Below are 15,958 nucleotides of genomic sequence, written 5' to 3'. Positions count from 1 at the left end.
TGTGCCGCCACACACACCCGAGTGCAGGTGTCTTCTGCACAGACTGCGGGCCTCCCTCTTCTGAATGCCGCTAGCTCGCGACCCACCCACGGGTGAACCTGGTCAGGGTACTTTCTCTCAGGGGCAGACTCTGATCCGGGCGGGCTACCGGTGTCTCTGTTTGCTCCTTTCTTTCTTCCACTTCGGGAAAGGCTTCCTTACTGGGTGTGGAAATCTCCTATGCCTTTCCTCGCCTATTCTGTCAGCTCTAAAATTCTCTTTCGGTTGCCACCCTCACAGATGGATTAGGAAACTCTTTGCGGTGCACTCATTAGTGAAATGACCTCAATGACGCTGGAATCCAATATCTAATCGCCAATTTTTAGCGAGTCCACACGCCAGGGTGGTCGGGGTCCAATGCAGCCCCGGCCAGGCCCAGGCCCCTTGGACTGGGCCACAGGAGGACACAGAGGAGGGTCCCGGTCCCCACGGTAGGTAGAGGTGCGGGCAGTTCTCCAAGGGCTTGGGTGTTTTCCAGAGGGAGGAGATGGAGGGGACTGATTTCTTCAGCGCCCCACAAACCACGCCACCCCACCCCACCCATGGGACACATCCCGAGAGAGAGAGAGAGACGCCCCATACACTGGCTCCCCTCCCCCGTGCGCTGTGCCCCAGCCCTGGCCCGGGGGAATAGGCGGCCGCCGGGCCACAGGGTGGGGGGCGCAGCTGAAAGGGGTTGTGGGGGAGGGCCGCCCCTGGCTGGGGTCAAAGGGCGAGCGCCCCGCCCCTCCCGCCCGTGCGCAGTCAGCGGCCCCGGCGCGCTGGGGGTGGGGGGCGGGGAGGTGAAGGAGGCCAGGCGAGGAGAGGAGGGGGGCTGGAAGGGCTCCACCTTGGCGGGTCCAGCCGTGGAGGCGCATCTTGTGTGAGTGTGAGTGAGTGAGTGCGTGTGAGTGTGAGTGTGTGTGTATACAGAGACAGCCCCCAACCCCGGCCCGCCGCTCCCTGCCCGCCCCGCCCGTCACCCCCGTCCCTCGGAGCCCGCGGGACCCGGCCGGCGAACTCAACAGGCCCGACCCGGCGCGGGGCCTGGGGCGGGAGGAGGCGGCGGGGAAGCGCAGAGAGGCTCGGCTTCTTGAGCGGGGCAGGGGCGCCCTCCGCCGTCCACGGCCACACCACCCCGAACGCGCCCGATCCCGTCTGGTCTCGGAAGCTAAGCAGGGTCGGGCCTGGTTAGAACTTGGATGGGAGACCGCCCGGGAATACCGGGTGCCGTAGGCTTCTTCTTTTTTTTTTTGCCTCTGGTTCTGTCGCGTTTCTGGGAGTGCGGGGGCGGCCCGGGGTGGGGGTGACCCCCACCCTCAGCGCCCGCCGCGGTGCCTGGCGCCCCAGCCCGCACCGTGGGGCCTCCTCTTGTCCCGAGCCGTGACACCGCCGCCACGCGGCAGCATGCGTGGCTTCTGGACTGTCAGGTCTCAGACCAAAGGTCTGCTCTGTGGGAGCCGACACGCTGGAGGAAACCTTGAGAGTCTGAGAGGGGAGGGAGTTCCAGAAGAAGGCCAGGATGTCATTTTGAGGGAGTATGTGACCAGAACTCCTCCCGTTGCTTTTGGGGTTCTATGGGCTACACGTAGGAATCTTTGGTGGTGGCACCTGATGTTCGGGGATCCGGAGTCACACCCAGACCTGCTCCACAGGCCTCCTTTTACTTTTCTCTTCGGATTCATTTTTTTTTTTTTTTTTTTGAGACAGAGTCTCGGTTTGTTGCCCAGGCTAGAGTGAGTGCCGTGGCGTCAGCCTAGCTCACAGCAACTTCAAACTCCTGGGCTCGAGTGATCCTTCTGCCTCAGCCTCCCGGGTAGCTGGGACTGCAGGCATGCGCCACCATGCCCCGCTAATTTTTTATATATATATCAGTTGGCCAATTAATTTCTTTCTATTTATAGTAGAGACGGGGTCTCGCTCTTGCTCAGGCTGGTTTTGAACTCCTGACCTTGAGCAATCCGCCCGCCTCGGCCTCCCAAGAGCTAGGATTACAGGCGTGAGCCACAGCGCCCGGCCGGATTCATTATTTTTAAAAAGTGTCTCTTATCTCTATTATTGCATTTTCTTTTCTCTCTCTTTTCAAGCAGATGATGGGAGTCCAAGTATTAAGGTGACATGTGTTGCCCGTGCCCCCCTCCCCCCCCGTGTTCTTATTCATTTACCCCTCATGTTGTTCCAGCATATTGTGGGGGCACCAATGTTAAGGACGGGTGCGTTGCCCTCTCCCAGCCTCCCCCCTCGGGTCAGAGCTTCAAGTGCGCCCATCCCCCAGTCGGTGCGTACCCACCCCATTCCTAATGGATGTGTATGCCCATCCCCTCCCCCCACCCGCCCGACACCCACCCGAAGAAGGTGATTCCTCTGTGTCCACTTAGGTGTCCATGGGTTCGTACCCATTTGCTGGTGAGCGCGAGCACGTGGTGCTCGTGTGTCCATTCTTGGGATACTTGGCTTACTGGAACGGGTTCCAGCTCTGGCCAGGAGAACCACGAGAGGTGCCCCCTCACCGCTGCTCCTCATAGCCGAATAGCACTCCGTGGTGTCCACGCGCCACATTTTATTTACCCACTCGTGGGTCGATGGGCACTCGGGTGGCTTCCAGGTCTTTGCGATTGTGACTTGTGCCCTGACACTAACCCTAACCCTTACCCAGCCCGTCTCCTCCACGGCCCCTGCCTGACTGACTCCTTCCCGCCCGGCCTATCACCTGTCACCGTCCTCTGCCCCTGCCTGACACGCTCCTCCCCGCCCGGGCCGTCACCGTCCTCGGCCCCTGCCTGACGGGGCTCCTCCGTGGCCTGGGCCTTCCAAGGGCTTGGTGTGGACGCTGGTTCCAGGACGCCCTCCCAGGAACCCGGTAGCAGGGCGGCCGCAGCGTCTCGCGCAACCCAACCGTCCGCCGGCTGGCCGCCGTCGCTAAGTGGCCTGCGGGGGACGTGCTCCCGCTGTGCCGTGGGGGCCCAGCCTGGTGTCTTCTCTGAGGCCCCGCGGCTGCCGCTCCCCGCAAGGGGATAGCCGCGGAGGTGGGGACCGCCTCCTCATGGGGACGTACACCCAGCTCTCCACGTCGGATTCCGGGGCTCTCTGTCCTGCCAGAAGGCCCAGCCGGCCTGCGGGTCCTCAGAGTGGCAAAAACATCCGAAAACTGAGATTGAGGGTCCGGTGGGTGTCTGCACTTTTGTGCTGGGCACCCCAGGGAGGCCCGGGGGCTGGCTGGACAACGCGGTCTGCTGGGCTGGGGGGGGGTTTGGAGGAGCAACTGATGCCCTTTGCACTTTGGGTAGCAAGTGTCTGAGGTGTCTCTGGGCCCTGTGCCATGTGGGGGCGGGGGCGGGGGCGGGGTGGGAGGAGGAGGAGGAGGAGGAGGAGGAGGAGGAGGTGGGAAGGGCCCGGGCCTGCAGTCGTGTTCCCCGGGGTGGCACAGCATGTGGCTTCTTCCACAGGCTGCTTGGCCTGGGCTCCCTGCACCTGGGCCTTTGGAGGACTGGCCCTGTGCTTGCCAACACTTCCTGCAGGGACCCAGAGCTGGGAGGTTGCATCTCTCAGCCCTGGGTCGGGCAGAGCCCCAGCGGGCCATGCCCACAACCTCTCTCAGCAGGGGTCCCCCAGAAGGCTCCTTTGGGACCAGGATTCTCTTGCGGGTGACTCTTTAAGGTCTGGCCCCTGGATGGAGGGGCACCAGGAGTAGAGGAGCAGGAAGGGGAAGGGGGTGGCCATGCGAGGGGACACTTTCAGGCCAAGTCCCAGCTTCAGTCTGATCCTCCTGGGAACCCCGGGGTGGACATCACACCTCCTGGTTGCCCCGCTCTGAGACAAGGAGCCGGGCTTCGCATTCCCACAGCAGCCAGTCGTGGGCTGAGGACACCTGGGGCGTTGGGAACTCCCTGGCTTCTCCTTGGTTTAACATCTGGAGCTGCTTGTGAATTGTGCCGCCACACACACCCGAGTGCAGGTGTCTTCTGCACAGACTGCGGGCCTCGCTCTTCTGAATGCCGCTAGCTCGCGACCCACCCACGGGTGAACCTGGTCAGGGTACATTCTCTCAGGGGCAGACTCTGATCCGGGCGGGCTACCGGTGTCTCTGTTTGCTCCTTTCTTTCTTCCACTTCGGGAAAGGCTTCCTTACTGGGTGTGGAAATCTCCTATGCCTTTCCTCGCCTATTCTGTCAGCTCTAAAATTCTCTTTCGGTTGCCACCCTCACAGATGGATTAGGAAACTCTTTGCGGTGCACTCATTAGTGAAATGACCTCAATGACGCTGGAATCCAATATCTAATCGCCAATTTTTAGCGAGTCCACACGCCAGGGTGGTCGGGGTCCAATGCAGCCCCGGCCAGGCCCAGGCCCCTTGGACTGGGCCACAGGAGGACACAGAGGAGGGTCCCGGCCCCCACGGTAGGTAGAGGTGCGGGCAGTTCTCCAAGGGCTTGGGTGTTTTCCAGAGAGAGGAGATGGAGGGGACTGATTTCTTCAGCGCCCCACAAACCACGCCACCCCACCCCACCCATGGGACACATCCCGAGAGAGAGAGAGAGAGAGAGAGAGACAGACGCCCCATACACTGGCTCCCCTCCCCCGTGCGCTGTGCCCCAGCCCTGGCCCGGGGGAATAGGCGGCCGCCGGGCCACAGGGTGGGGGGCGCAGCTGAAAGGGGTTGTGGGGGAGGGCCGCCCCTGGCTGGGGTCAAAGGGCGAGCGCCCCGCCCCTCCCGCCCGTGCGCAGTCAGCGGCCCCGGCGCGCTGGGGGTGGGGGGCGGGGAGGTGAAGGAGGCCAGGCGAGGAGAGGAGGGGGGCTGGAAGGGCTCCACCTTGGCGGGTCCAGCCGTGGAGGCGCATCTTGTGTGAGTGTGAGTGAGTGAGTGCGTGTGAGTGTGAGTGTGTGTGTATACAGAGACAGCCCCCAACCCCGGCCCGCCGCTCCCTGCCCGCCCCGCCCGTCACCCCCGTCCCTCGGAGCCCGCGGGACCCGGCCGGCGAACTCAACAGGCCCGACCCGGCGCGGGGCCTGGGGCGGGAGGAGGCGGCGGGGAAGCGCAGAGAGGCTCGGCTTCTTGAGCGGGGCAGGGGCGCCCTCCGCCGTCCACGGCCACACCACCCCGAACGCGCCCGATCCCGTCTGGTCTCGGAAGCTAAGCAGGGTCGGGCCTGGTTAGAACTTGGATGGGAGACCGCCCGGGAATACCGGGTGCCGTAGGCTTCTTCTTTTTTTTTTTGCCTCTGGTTCTGTCGCGTTTCTGGGAGTGCGGGGGCGGCCCGGGGTGGGGGTGACCCCCACCCTCAGCGCCCGCCGCGGTGCCTGGCGCCCCAGCCCGCACCGTGGGGCCTCCTCTTGTCCCGAGCCGTGACACCGCCGCCACGCGGCAGCATGCGTGGCTTCTGGACTGTCAGGTCTCAGACCAAAGGTCTGCTCTGTGGGAGCCGACACGCTGGAGGAAACCTTGAGAGTCTGAGAGGGGAGGGAGTTCCAGAAGAAGGCCAGGATGTCATTTTGAGGGAGTATGTGACCAGAACTCCTCCCGTTGCTTTTGGGGTTCTATGGGCTACACGTAGGAATCTTTGGTGGTGGCACCTGATGTTCGGGGATCCGGAGTCACACCCAGACCTGCTCCACAGGCCTCCTTTTACTTTTCTCTTCGGATTCATTTTTTTTTTTTTTTTTTTGAGACAGAGTCTCGGTTTGTTGCCCAGGCTAGAGTGAGTGCCGTGGCGTCAGCCTAGCTCACAGCAACTTCAAACTCCTGGGCTCGAGTGATCCTTCTGCCTCAGCCTCCCGGGTAGCTGGGACTGCAGGCATGCGCCACCATGCCCCGCTAATTTTTTATATATATATCAGTTGGCCAATTAATTTCTTTCTATTTATAGTAGAGACGGGGTCTCGCTCTTGCTCAGGCTGGTTTTGAACTCCTGACCTTGAGCAATCCGCCCGCCTCGGCCTCCCAAGAGCTAGGATTACAGGCGTGAGCCACAGCGCCCGGCCGGATTCATTATTTTTAAAAAGTGTCTCTTATCTCTATTATTGCATTTTCTTTTCTCTCTCTTTTCAAGCAGATGATGGGAGTCCAAGTATTAAGGTGACATGTGTTGCCCGTGCCCCCCTCCCCCCCCCCGTGTTCTTATTCATTTACCCCTCATGTTGTTCCAGCATATTGTGGGGGCACCAATGTTAAGGACGGGTGCGTTGCCCTCTCCCAGCCTCCCCCCTCGGGTCAGAGCTTCAAGTGCGCCCATCCCCCAGTCGGTGCGTACCCACCCCATTCCTAATGGATGTGTATGCCCATCCCCTCCCCCCACCCGCCCGACACCCACCCGAAGAAGGTGATTCCTCTGTGTCCACTTAGGTGTCCATGGGTTCGTACCCATTTGCTGGTGAGCGCGAGCACGTGGTGCTCGTGTGTCCATTCTTGGGATACTTGGCTTACTGGAACGGGTTCCAGCTCTGGCCAGGAGAACCACGAGAGGTGCCCCCTCACCGCTGCTCCTCATAGCCGAATAGCACTCCGTGGTGTCCACGCGCCACATTTTATTTACCCACTCGTGGGTCGATGGGCACTCGGGTGGCTTCCAGGTCTTTGCGATTGTGACTTGTGCCCTGACACTAACCCTAACCCTTACCCAGCCCGTCTCCTCCACGGCCCCTGCCTGACTGACTCCTTCCCGCCCGGCCTATCACCTGTCACCGTCCTCTGCCCCTGCCTGACACGCTCCTCCCCGCCCGGGCCGTCACCGTCCTCGGCCCCTGCCTGACGGGGCTCCTCCGTGGCCTGGGCCTTCCAAGGGCTTGGTGTGGACGCTGGTTCCAGGACGCCCTCCCAGGAACCCGGTAGCAGGGCGGCCGCAGCGTCTCGCGCAACCCAACCGTCCGCCGGCTGGCCGCCGTCGCTAAGTGGCCTGCGGGGGACGTGCTCCCGCTGTGCCGTGGGGGCCCAGCCTGGTGTCTTCTCTGAGGCCCCGCGGCTGCCGCTCCCCGCAAGGGGATAGCCGCGGAGGTGGGGACCGCCTCCTCATGGGGACGTACACCCAGCTCTCCACGTCGGATTCCGGGGCTCTCTGTCCTGCCAGAAGGCCCAGCCGGCCTGCGGGTCCTCAGAGTGGCAAAAACATCCGAAAACTGAGATTGAGGGTCCGGTGGGTGTCTGCACTTTTGTGCTGGGCACCCCAGGGAGGCCCGGGGGCTGGCTGGACAACGCGGTCTGCTGGGCTGGGGGGGGGTTTGGAGGAGCAACTGATGCCCTTTGCACTTTGGGTAGCAAGTGTCTGAGGTGTCTCTGGGCCCTGTGCCATGTGGGGGCGGGGGCGGGGGCGGGGTGGGAGGAGGAGGAGGAGGAGGAGGAGGAGGAGGAGGTGGGAAGGGCCCGGGCCTGCAGTCGTGTTCCCCGGGGTGGCACAGCATGTGGCTTCTTCCACAGGCTGCTTGGCCTGGGCTCCCTGCACCTGGGCCTTTGGAGGACTGGCCCTGTGCTTGCCAACACTTCCTGCAGGGACCCAGAGCTGGGAGGTTGCATCTCTCAGCCCTGGGTCGGGCAGAGCCCCAGCGGGCCATGCCCACAACCTCTCTCAGCAGGGGTCCCCCAGAAGGCTCCTTTGGGACCAGGATTCTCTTGCGGGTGACTCTTTAAGGTCTGGCCCCTGGATGGAGGGGCACCAGGAGTAGAGGAGCAGGAAGGGGAAGGGGGTGGCCATGCGAGGGGACACTTTCAGGCCAAGTCCCAGCTTCAGTCTGATCCTCCTGGGAACCCCGGGGTGGACATCACACCTCCTGGTTGCCCCGCTCTGAGACAAGGAGCCGGGCTTCGCATTCCCACAGCAGCCAGTCGTGGGCTGAGGACACCTGGGGCGTTGGGAACTCCCTGGCTTCTCCTTGGTTTAACATCTGGAGCTGCTTGTGAATTGTGCCGCCACACACACCCGAGTGCAGGTGTCTTCTGCACAGACTGCGGGCCTCGCTCTTCTGAATGCCGCTAGCTCGCGACCCACCCACGGGTGAACCTGGTCAGGGTACATTCTCTCAGGGGCAGACTCTGATCCGGGCGGGCTACCGGTGTCTCTGTTTGCTCCTTTCTTTCTTCCACTTCGGGAAAGGCTTCCTTACTGGGTGTGGAAATCTCCTATGCCTTTCCTCGCCTATTCTGTCAGCTCTAAAATTCTCTTTCGGTTGCCACCCTCACAGATGGATTAGGAAACTCTTTGCGGTGCACTCATTAGTGAAATGACCTCAATGACGCTGGAATCCAATATCTAATCGCCAATTTTTAGCGAGTCCACACGCCAGGGTGGTCGGGGTCCAATGCAGCCCCGGCCAGGCCCAGGCCCCTTGGACTGGGCCACAGGAGGACACAGAGGAGGGTCCCGGCCCCCACGGTAGGTAGAGGTGCGGGCAGTTCTCCAAGGGCTTGGGTGTTTTCCAGAGAGAGGAGATGGAGGGGACTGATTTCTTCAGCGCCCCACAAACCACGCCACCCCACCCCACCCATGGGACACATCCCGAGAGAGAGAGAGAGAGAGAGAGAGAGACAGACGCCCCATACACTGGCTCCCCTCCCCCGTGCGCTGTGCCCCAGCCCTGGCCCGGGGGAATAGGCGGCCGCCGGGCCACAGGGTGGGGGGCGCAGCTGAAAGGGGTTGTGGGGGAGGGCCGCCCCTGGCTGGGGTCAAAGGGCGAGCGCCCCGCCCCTCCCGCCCGTGCGCAGTCAGCGGCCCCGGCGCGCTGGGGGTGGGGGGCGGGGAGGTGAAGGAGGCCAGGCGAGGAGAGGAGGGGGGCTGGAAGGGCTCCACCTTGGCGGGTCCAGCCGTGGAGGCGCATCTTGTGTGAGTGTGAGTGAGTGAGTGCGTGTGAGTGTGAGTGTGTGTGTATACAGAGACAGCCCCCAACCCCGGCCCGCCGCTCCCTGCCCGCCCCGCCCGTCACCCCCGTCCCTCGGAGCCCGCGGGACCCGGCCGGCGAACTCAACAGGCCCGACCCGGCGCGGGGCCTGGGGCGGGAGGAGGCGGCGGGGAAGCGCAGAGAGGCTCGGCTTCTTGAGCGGGGCAGGGGCGCCCTCCGCCGTCCACGGCCACACCACCCCGAACGCGCCCGATCCCGTCTGGTCTCGGAAGCTAAGCAGGGTCGGGCCTGGTTAGAACTTGGATGGGAGACCGCCCGGGAATACCGGGTGCCGTAGGCTTCTTCTTTTTTTTTTTGCCTCTGGTTCTGTCGCGTTTCTGGGAGTGCGGGGGCGGCCCGGGGTGGGGGTGACCCCCACCCTCAGCGCCCGCCGCGGTGCCTGGCGCCCCAGCCCGCACCGTGGGGCCTCCTCTTGTCCCGAGCCGTGACACCGCCGCCACGCGGCAGCATGCGTGGCTTCTGGACTGTCAGGTCTCAGACCAAAGGTCTGCTCTGTGGGAGCCGACACGCTGGAGGAAACCTTGAGAGTCTGAGAGGGGAGGGAGTTCCAGAAGAAGGCCAGGATGTCATTTTGAGGGAGTATGTGACCAGAACTCCTCCCGTTGCTTTTGGGGTTCTATGGGCTACACGTAGGAATCTTTGGTGGTGGCACCTGATGTTCGGGGATCCGGAGTCACACCCAGACCTGCTCCACAGGCCTCCTTTTACTTTTCTCTTCGGATTCATTTTTTTTTTTTTTTTTTTGAGACAGAGTCTCGGTTTGTTGCCCAGGCTAGAGTGAGTGCCGTGGCGTCAGCCTAGCTCACAGCAACTTCAAACTCCTGGGCTCGAGTGATCCTTCTGCCTCAGCCTCCCGGGTAGCTGGGACTGCAGGCATGCGCCACCATGCCCCGCTAATTTTTTATATATATATCAGTTGGCCAATTAATTTCTTTCTATTTATAGTAGAGACGGGGTCTCGCTCTTGCTCAGGCTGGTTTTGAACTCCTGACCTTGAGCAATCCGCCCGCCTCGGCCTCCCAAGAGCTAGGATTACAGGCGTGAGCCACAGCGCCCGGCCGGATTCATTATTTTTAAAAAGTGTCTCTTATCTCTATTATTGCATTTTCTTTTCTCTCTCTTTTCAAGCAGATGATGGGAGTCCAAGTATTAAGGTGACATGTGTTGCCCGTGCCCCCCTCCCCCCCCGTGTTCTTATTCATTTACCCCTCATGTTGTTCCAGCATATTGTGGGGGCACCAATGTTAAGGACGGGTGCGTTGCCCTCTCCCAGCCTCCCCCCTCGGGTCAGAGCTTCAAGTGCGCCCATCCCCCAGTCGGTGCGTACCCACCCCATTCCTAATGGATGTGTATGCCCATCCCCTCCCCCCACCCGCCCGACACCCACCCGAAGAAGGTGATTCCTCTGTGTCCACTTAGGTGTCCATGGGTTCGTACCCATTTGCTGGTGAGCGCGAGCACGTGGTGCTCGTGTGTCCATTCTTGGGATACTTGGCTTACTGGAACGGGTTCCAGCTCTGGCCAGGAGAACCACGAGAGGTGCCCCCTCACCGCTGCTCCTCATAGCCGAATAGCACTCCGTGGTGTCCACGCGCCACATTTTATTTACCCACTCGTGGGTCGATGGGCACTCGGGTGGCTTCCAGGTCTTTGCGATTGTGACTTGTGCCCTGACACTAACCCTAACCCTTACCCAGCCCGTCTCCTCCACGGCCCCTGCCTGACTGACTCCTTCCCGCCCGGCCTATCACCTGTCACCGTCCTCTGCCCCTGCCTGACACGCTCCTCCCCGCCCGGGCCGTCACCGTCCTCGGCCCCTGCCTGACGGGGCTCCTCCGTGGCCTGGGCCTTCCAAGGGCTTGGTGTGGACGCTGGTTCCAGGACGCCCTCCCAGGAACCCGGTAGCAGGGCGGCCGCAGCGTCTCGCGCAACCCAACCGTCCGCCGGCTGGCCGCCGTCGCTAAGTGGCCTGCGGGGGACGTGCTCCCGCTGTGCCGTGGGGGCCCAGCCTGGTGTCTTCTCTGAGGCCCCGCGGCTGCCGCTCCCCGCAAGGGGATAGCCGCGGAGGTGGGGACCGCCTCCTCATGGGGACGTACACCCAGCTCTCCACGTCGGATTCCGGGGCTCTCTGTCCTGCCAGAAGGCCCAGCCGGCCTGCGGGTCCTCAGAGTGGCAAAAACATCCGAAAACTGAGATTGAGGGTCCGGTGGGTGTCTGCACTTTTGTGCTGGGCACCCCAGGGAGGCCCGGGGGCTGGCTGGACAACGCGGTCTGCTGGGCTGGGGGGGGGTTTGGAGGAGCAACTGATGCCCTTTGCACTTTGGGTAGCAAGTGTCTGAGGTGTCTCTGGGCCCTGTGCCATGTGGGGGCGGGGGCGGGGGCGGGGTGGGAGGAGGAGGAGGAGGAGGAGGAGGAGGAGGAGGTGGGAAGGGCCCGGGCCTGCAGTCGTGTTCCCCGGGGTGGCACAGCATGTGGCTTCTTCCACAGGCTGCTTGGCCTGGGCTCCCTGCACCTGGGCCTTTGGAGGACTGGCCCTGTGCTTGCCAACACTTCCTGCAGGGACCCAGAGCTGGGAGGTTGCATCTCTCAGCCCTGGGTCGGGCAGAGCCCCAGCGGGCCATGCCCACAACCTCTCTCAGCAGGGGTCCCCCAGAAGGCTCCTTTGGGACCAGGATTCTCTTGCGGGTGACTCTTTAAGGTCTGGCCCCTGGATGGAGGGGCACCAGGAGTAGAGGAGCAGGAAGGGGAAGGGGGTGGCCATGCGAGGGGACACTTTCAGGCCAAGTCCCAGCTTCAGTCTGATCCTCCTGGGAACCCCGGGGTGGACATCACACCTCCTGGTTGCCCCGCTCTGAGACAAGGAGCCGGGCTTCGCATTCCCACAGCAGCCAGTCGTGGGCTGAGGACACCTGGGGCGTTGGGAACTCCCTGGCTTCTCCTTGGTTTAACATCTGGAGCTGCTTGTGAATTGTGCCGCCACACACACCCGAGTGCAGGTGTCTTCTGCACAGACTGCGGGCCTCCCTCTTCTGAATGCCGCTAGCTCGCGACCCACCCACGGGTGAACCTGGTCAGGGTACTTTCTCTCAGGGGCAGACTCTGATCCGGGCGGGCTACCGGTGTCTCTGTTTGCTCCTTTCTTTCTTCCACTTCGGGAAAGGCTTCCTTACTGGGTGTGGAAATCTCCTATGCCTTTCCTCGCCTATTCTGTCAGCTCTAAAATTCTCTTTCGGTTGCCACCCTCACAGATGGATTAGGAAACTCTTTGCGGTGCACTCATTAGTGAAATGACCTCAATGACGCTGGAATCCAATATCTAATCGCCAATTTTTAGCGAGTCCACACGCCAGGGTGGTCGGGGTCCAATGCAGCCCCGGCCAGGCCCAGGCCCCTTGGACTGGGCCACAGGAGGACACAGAGGAGGGTCCCGGCCCCCACGGTAGGTAGAGGTGCGGGCAGTTCTCCAAGGGCTTGGGTGTTTTCCAGAGAGAGGAGATGGAGGGGACTGATTTCTTCAGCGCCCCACAAACCACGCCACCCCACCCCACCCATGGGACACATCCCGAGAGAGAGAGAGAGACGCCCCATACACTGGCTCCCCTCCCCCGTGCGCTGTGCCCCAGCCCTGGCCCGGGGGAATAGGCGGCCGCCGGGCCACAGGGTGGGGGGCGCAGCTGAAAGGGGTTGTGGGGGAGGGCCGCCCCTGGCTGGGGTCAAAGGGCGAGCGCCCCGCCCCTCCCGCCCGTGCGCAGTCAGCGGCCCCGGCGCGCTGGGGGTGGGGGGCGGGGAGGTGAAGGAGGCCAGGCGAGGAGAGGAGGGGGGCTGGAAGGGCTCCACCTTGGCGGGTCCAGCCGTGGAGGCGCATCTTGTGTGAGTGTGAGTGAGTGAGTGCGTGTGAGTGTGAGTGTGTGTGTATACAGAGACAGCCCCCAACCCCGGCCCGCCGCTCCCTGCCCGCCCCGCCCGTCACCCCCGTCCCTCGGAGCCCGCGGGACCCGGCCGGCGAACTCAACAGGCCCGACCCGGCGCGGGGCCTGGGGCGGGAGGAGGCGGCGGGGAAGCGCAGAGAGGCTCGGCTTCTTGAGCGGGGCAGGGGCGCCCTCCGCCGTCCACGGCCACACCACCCCGAACGCGCCCGATCCCGTCTGGTCTCGGAAGCTAAGCAGGGTCGGGCCTGGTTAGAACTTGGATGGGAGACCGCCCGGGAATACCGGGTGCCGTAGGCTTCTTCTTTTTTTTTTTGCCTCTGGTTCTGTCGCGTTTCTGGGAGTGCGGGGGCGGCCCGGGGTGGGGGTGACCCCCACCCTCAGCGCCCGCCGCGGTGCCTGGCGCCCCAGCCCGCACCGTGGGGCCTCCTCTTGTCCCGAGCCGTGACACCGCCGCCACGCGGCAGCATGCGTGGCTTCTGGACTGTCAGGTCTCAGACCAAAGGTCTGCTCTGTGGGAGCCGACACGCTGGAGGAAACCTTGAGAGTCTGAGAGGGGAGGGAGTTCCAGAAGAAGGCCAGGATGTCATTTTGAGGGAGTATGTGACCAGAACTCCTCCCGTTGCTTTTGGGGTTCTATGGGCTACACGTAGGAATCTTTGGTGGTGGCACCTGATGTTCGGGGATCCGGAGTCACACCCAGACCTGCTCCACAGGCCTCCTTTTACTTTTCTCTTCGGATTCATTTTTTTTTTTTTTTTTTGAGACAGAGTCTCGGTTTGTTGCCCAGGCTAGAGTGAGTGCCGTGGCGTCAGCCTAGCTCACAGCAACTTCAAACTCCTGGGCTCGAGTGATCCTTCTGCCTCAGCCTCCCGGGTAGCTGGGACTGCAGGCATGCGCCACCATGCCCCGCTAATTTTTTATATATATATCAGTTGGCCAATTAATTTCTTTCTATTTATAGTAGAGACGGGGTCTCGCTCTTGCTCAGGCTGGTTTTGAACTCCTGACCTTGAGCAATCCGCCCGCCTCGGCCTCCCAAGAGCTAGGATTACAGGCGTGAGCCACAGCGCCCGGCCGGATTCATTATTTTTAAAAAGTGTCTCTTATCTCTATTATTGCATTTTCTTTTCTCTCTCTTTTCAAGCAGATGATGGGAGTCCAAGTATTAAGGTGACATGTGTTGCCCGTGCCCCCCTCCCCCCCCCGTGTTCTTATTCATTTACCCCTCATGTTGTTCCAGCATATTGTGGGGGCACCAATGTTAAGGACGGGTGCGTTGCCCTCTCCCAGCCTCCCCCCTCGGGTCAGAGCTTCAAGTGCGCCCATCCCCCAGTCGGTGCGTACCCACCCCATTCCTAATGGATGTGTATGCCCATCCCCTCCCCCCACCCGCCCGACACCCACCCGAAGAAGGTGATTCCTCTGTGTCCACTTAGGTGTCCATGGGTTCGTACCCATTTGCTGGTGAGCGCGAGCACGTGGTGCTCGTGTGTCCATTCTTGGGATACTTGGCTTACTGGAACGGGTTCCAGCTCTGGCCAGGAGAACCACGAGAGGTGCCCCCTCACCGCTGCTCCTCATAGCCGAATAGCACTCCGTGGTGTCCACGCGCCACATTTTATTTACCCACTCGTGGGTCGATGGGCACTCGGGTGGCTTCCAGGTCTTTGCGATTGTGACTTGTGCCCTGACACTAACCCTAACCCTTACCCAGCCCGTCTCCTCCACGGCCCCTGCCTGACTGACTCCTTCCCGCCCGGCCTATCACCTGTCACCGTCCTCTGCCCCTGCCTGACACGCTCCTCCCCGCCCGGGCCGTCACCGTCCTCGGCCCCTGCCTGACGGGGCTCCTCCGTGGCCTGGGCCTTCCAAGGGCTTGGTGTGGACGCTGGTTCCAGGACGCCCTCCCAGGAACCCGGTAGCAGGGCGGCCGCAGCGTCTCGCGCAACCCAACCGTCCGCCGGCTGGCCGCCGTCGCTAAGTGGCCTGCGGGGGACGTGCTCCCGCTGTGCCGTGGGGGCCCAGCCTGGTGTCTTCTCTGAGGCCCCGCGGCTGCCGCTCCCCGCAAGGGGATAGCCGCGGAGGTGGGGACCGCCTCCTCATGGGGACGTACACCCAGCTCTCCACGTCGGATTCCGGGGCTCTCTGTCCTGCCAGAAGGCCCAGCCGGCCTGCGGGTCCTCAGAGTGGCAAAAACATCCGAAAACTGAGATTGAGGGTCCGGTGGGTGTCTGCACTTTTGTGCTGGGCACCCCAGGGAGGCCCGGGGGCTGGCTGGACAACGCGGTCTGCTGGGCTGGGGGGGGGTTTGGAGGAGCAACTGATGCCCTTTGCACTTTGGGTAGCAAGTGTCTGAGGTGTCTCTGGGCCCTGTGCCATGTGGGGGCGGGGGCGGGGGCGGGGTGGGAGGAGGAGGAGGAGGAGGAGGAGGAGGAGGAGGTGGGAAGGGCCCGGGCCTGCAGTCGTGTTCCCCGGGGTGGCACAGCATGTGGCTTCTTCCACAGGCTGCTTGGCCTGGGCTCCCTGCACCTGGGCCTTTGGAGGACTGGCCCTGTGCTTGCCAACACTTCCTGCAGGGACCCAGAGCTGGGAGGTTGCATCTCTCAGCCCTGGGTCGGGCAGAGCCCCAGCGGGCCATGCCCACAACCTCTCTCAGCAGGGGTCCCCCAGAAGGCTCCTTTGGGACCAGGATTCTCTTGCGGGTGACTCTTTAAGGTCTGGCCCCTGGATGGAGGGGCACCAGGAGTAGAGGAGCAGGAAGGGGAAGGGGGTGGCCATGCGAGGGGACACTTTCAGGCCAAGTCCCAGCTTCAGTCTGATCCTCCTGGGAACCCCGGGGTGGACATCACACCTCCTGGTTGCCCCGCTCTGAGACAAGGAGCCGGGCTTCGCATTCCCACAGCAGCCAGTCGTGGGCTGAGGACACCTGGGGCGTTGGGAACTCCCTGGCTTCTCCTTGGTTTAACATCTGGAGCTGCTTGTGAATTGTGCCGCCACACACACCCGAGTGCAGGTGTCTTCTGCACAGACTGCGGGCCTCGCTCTTCTGAATGCCGCTAGCTCGCGACCCACCCACGGGTGAACCTGGTCAGGGTACATTCTCTCAGGGGCAGACTCTGATCCGGGCG

The 15,958-nt window shown here is 62.7% G+C and overlaps 4 pseudogenes; all 4 read left to right on the top strand.

Annotated features, from left to right (window-relative positions):
• Nucleotides 1-1,138: 1,138 nt before the first annotated feature.
• On the top strand, nucleotides 1,139-1,257 carry LOC142868810 (uncharacterized; annotated as a pseudogene).
• Nucleotides 1,258-5,098: 3,841 nt separating this feature from the next.
• LOC142868809 (uncharacterized) lies at nucleotides 5,099-5,217 on the top strand (annotated as a pseudogene).
• Nucleotides 5,218-9,062: 3,845 nt separating this feature from the next.
• LOC142868808 (uncharacterized) lies at nucleotides 9,063-9,181 on the top strand (annotated as a pseudogene).
• A 3,827-nt stretch (nucleotides 9,182-13,008) lies between these two features.
• On the top strand, nucleotides 13,009-13,127 carry LOC142868807 (uncharacterized; annotated as a pseudogene).
• Nucleotides 13,128-15,958: the final 2,831 nt, after the last annotated feature.

The sequence above is a fragment of the Microcebus murinus genome, unplaced genomic scaffold (genome assembly GCF_040939455.1).
Source record: "Microcebus murinus isolate Inina unplaced genomic scaffold, M.murinus_Inina_mat1.0 scaf043_hap2_Mmur4.0, whole genome shotgun sequence".
Lineage (NCBI taxonomy): Eukaryota > Metazoa > Chordata > Mammalia > Primates > Cheirogaleidae > Microcebus > Microcebus murinus.
This window is presented reverse-complemented; position numbering and strand designations above follow the sequence as displayed.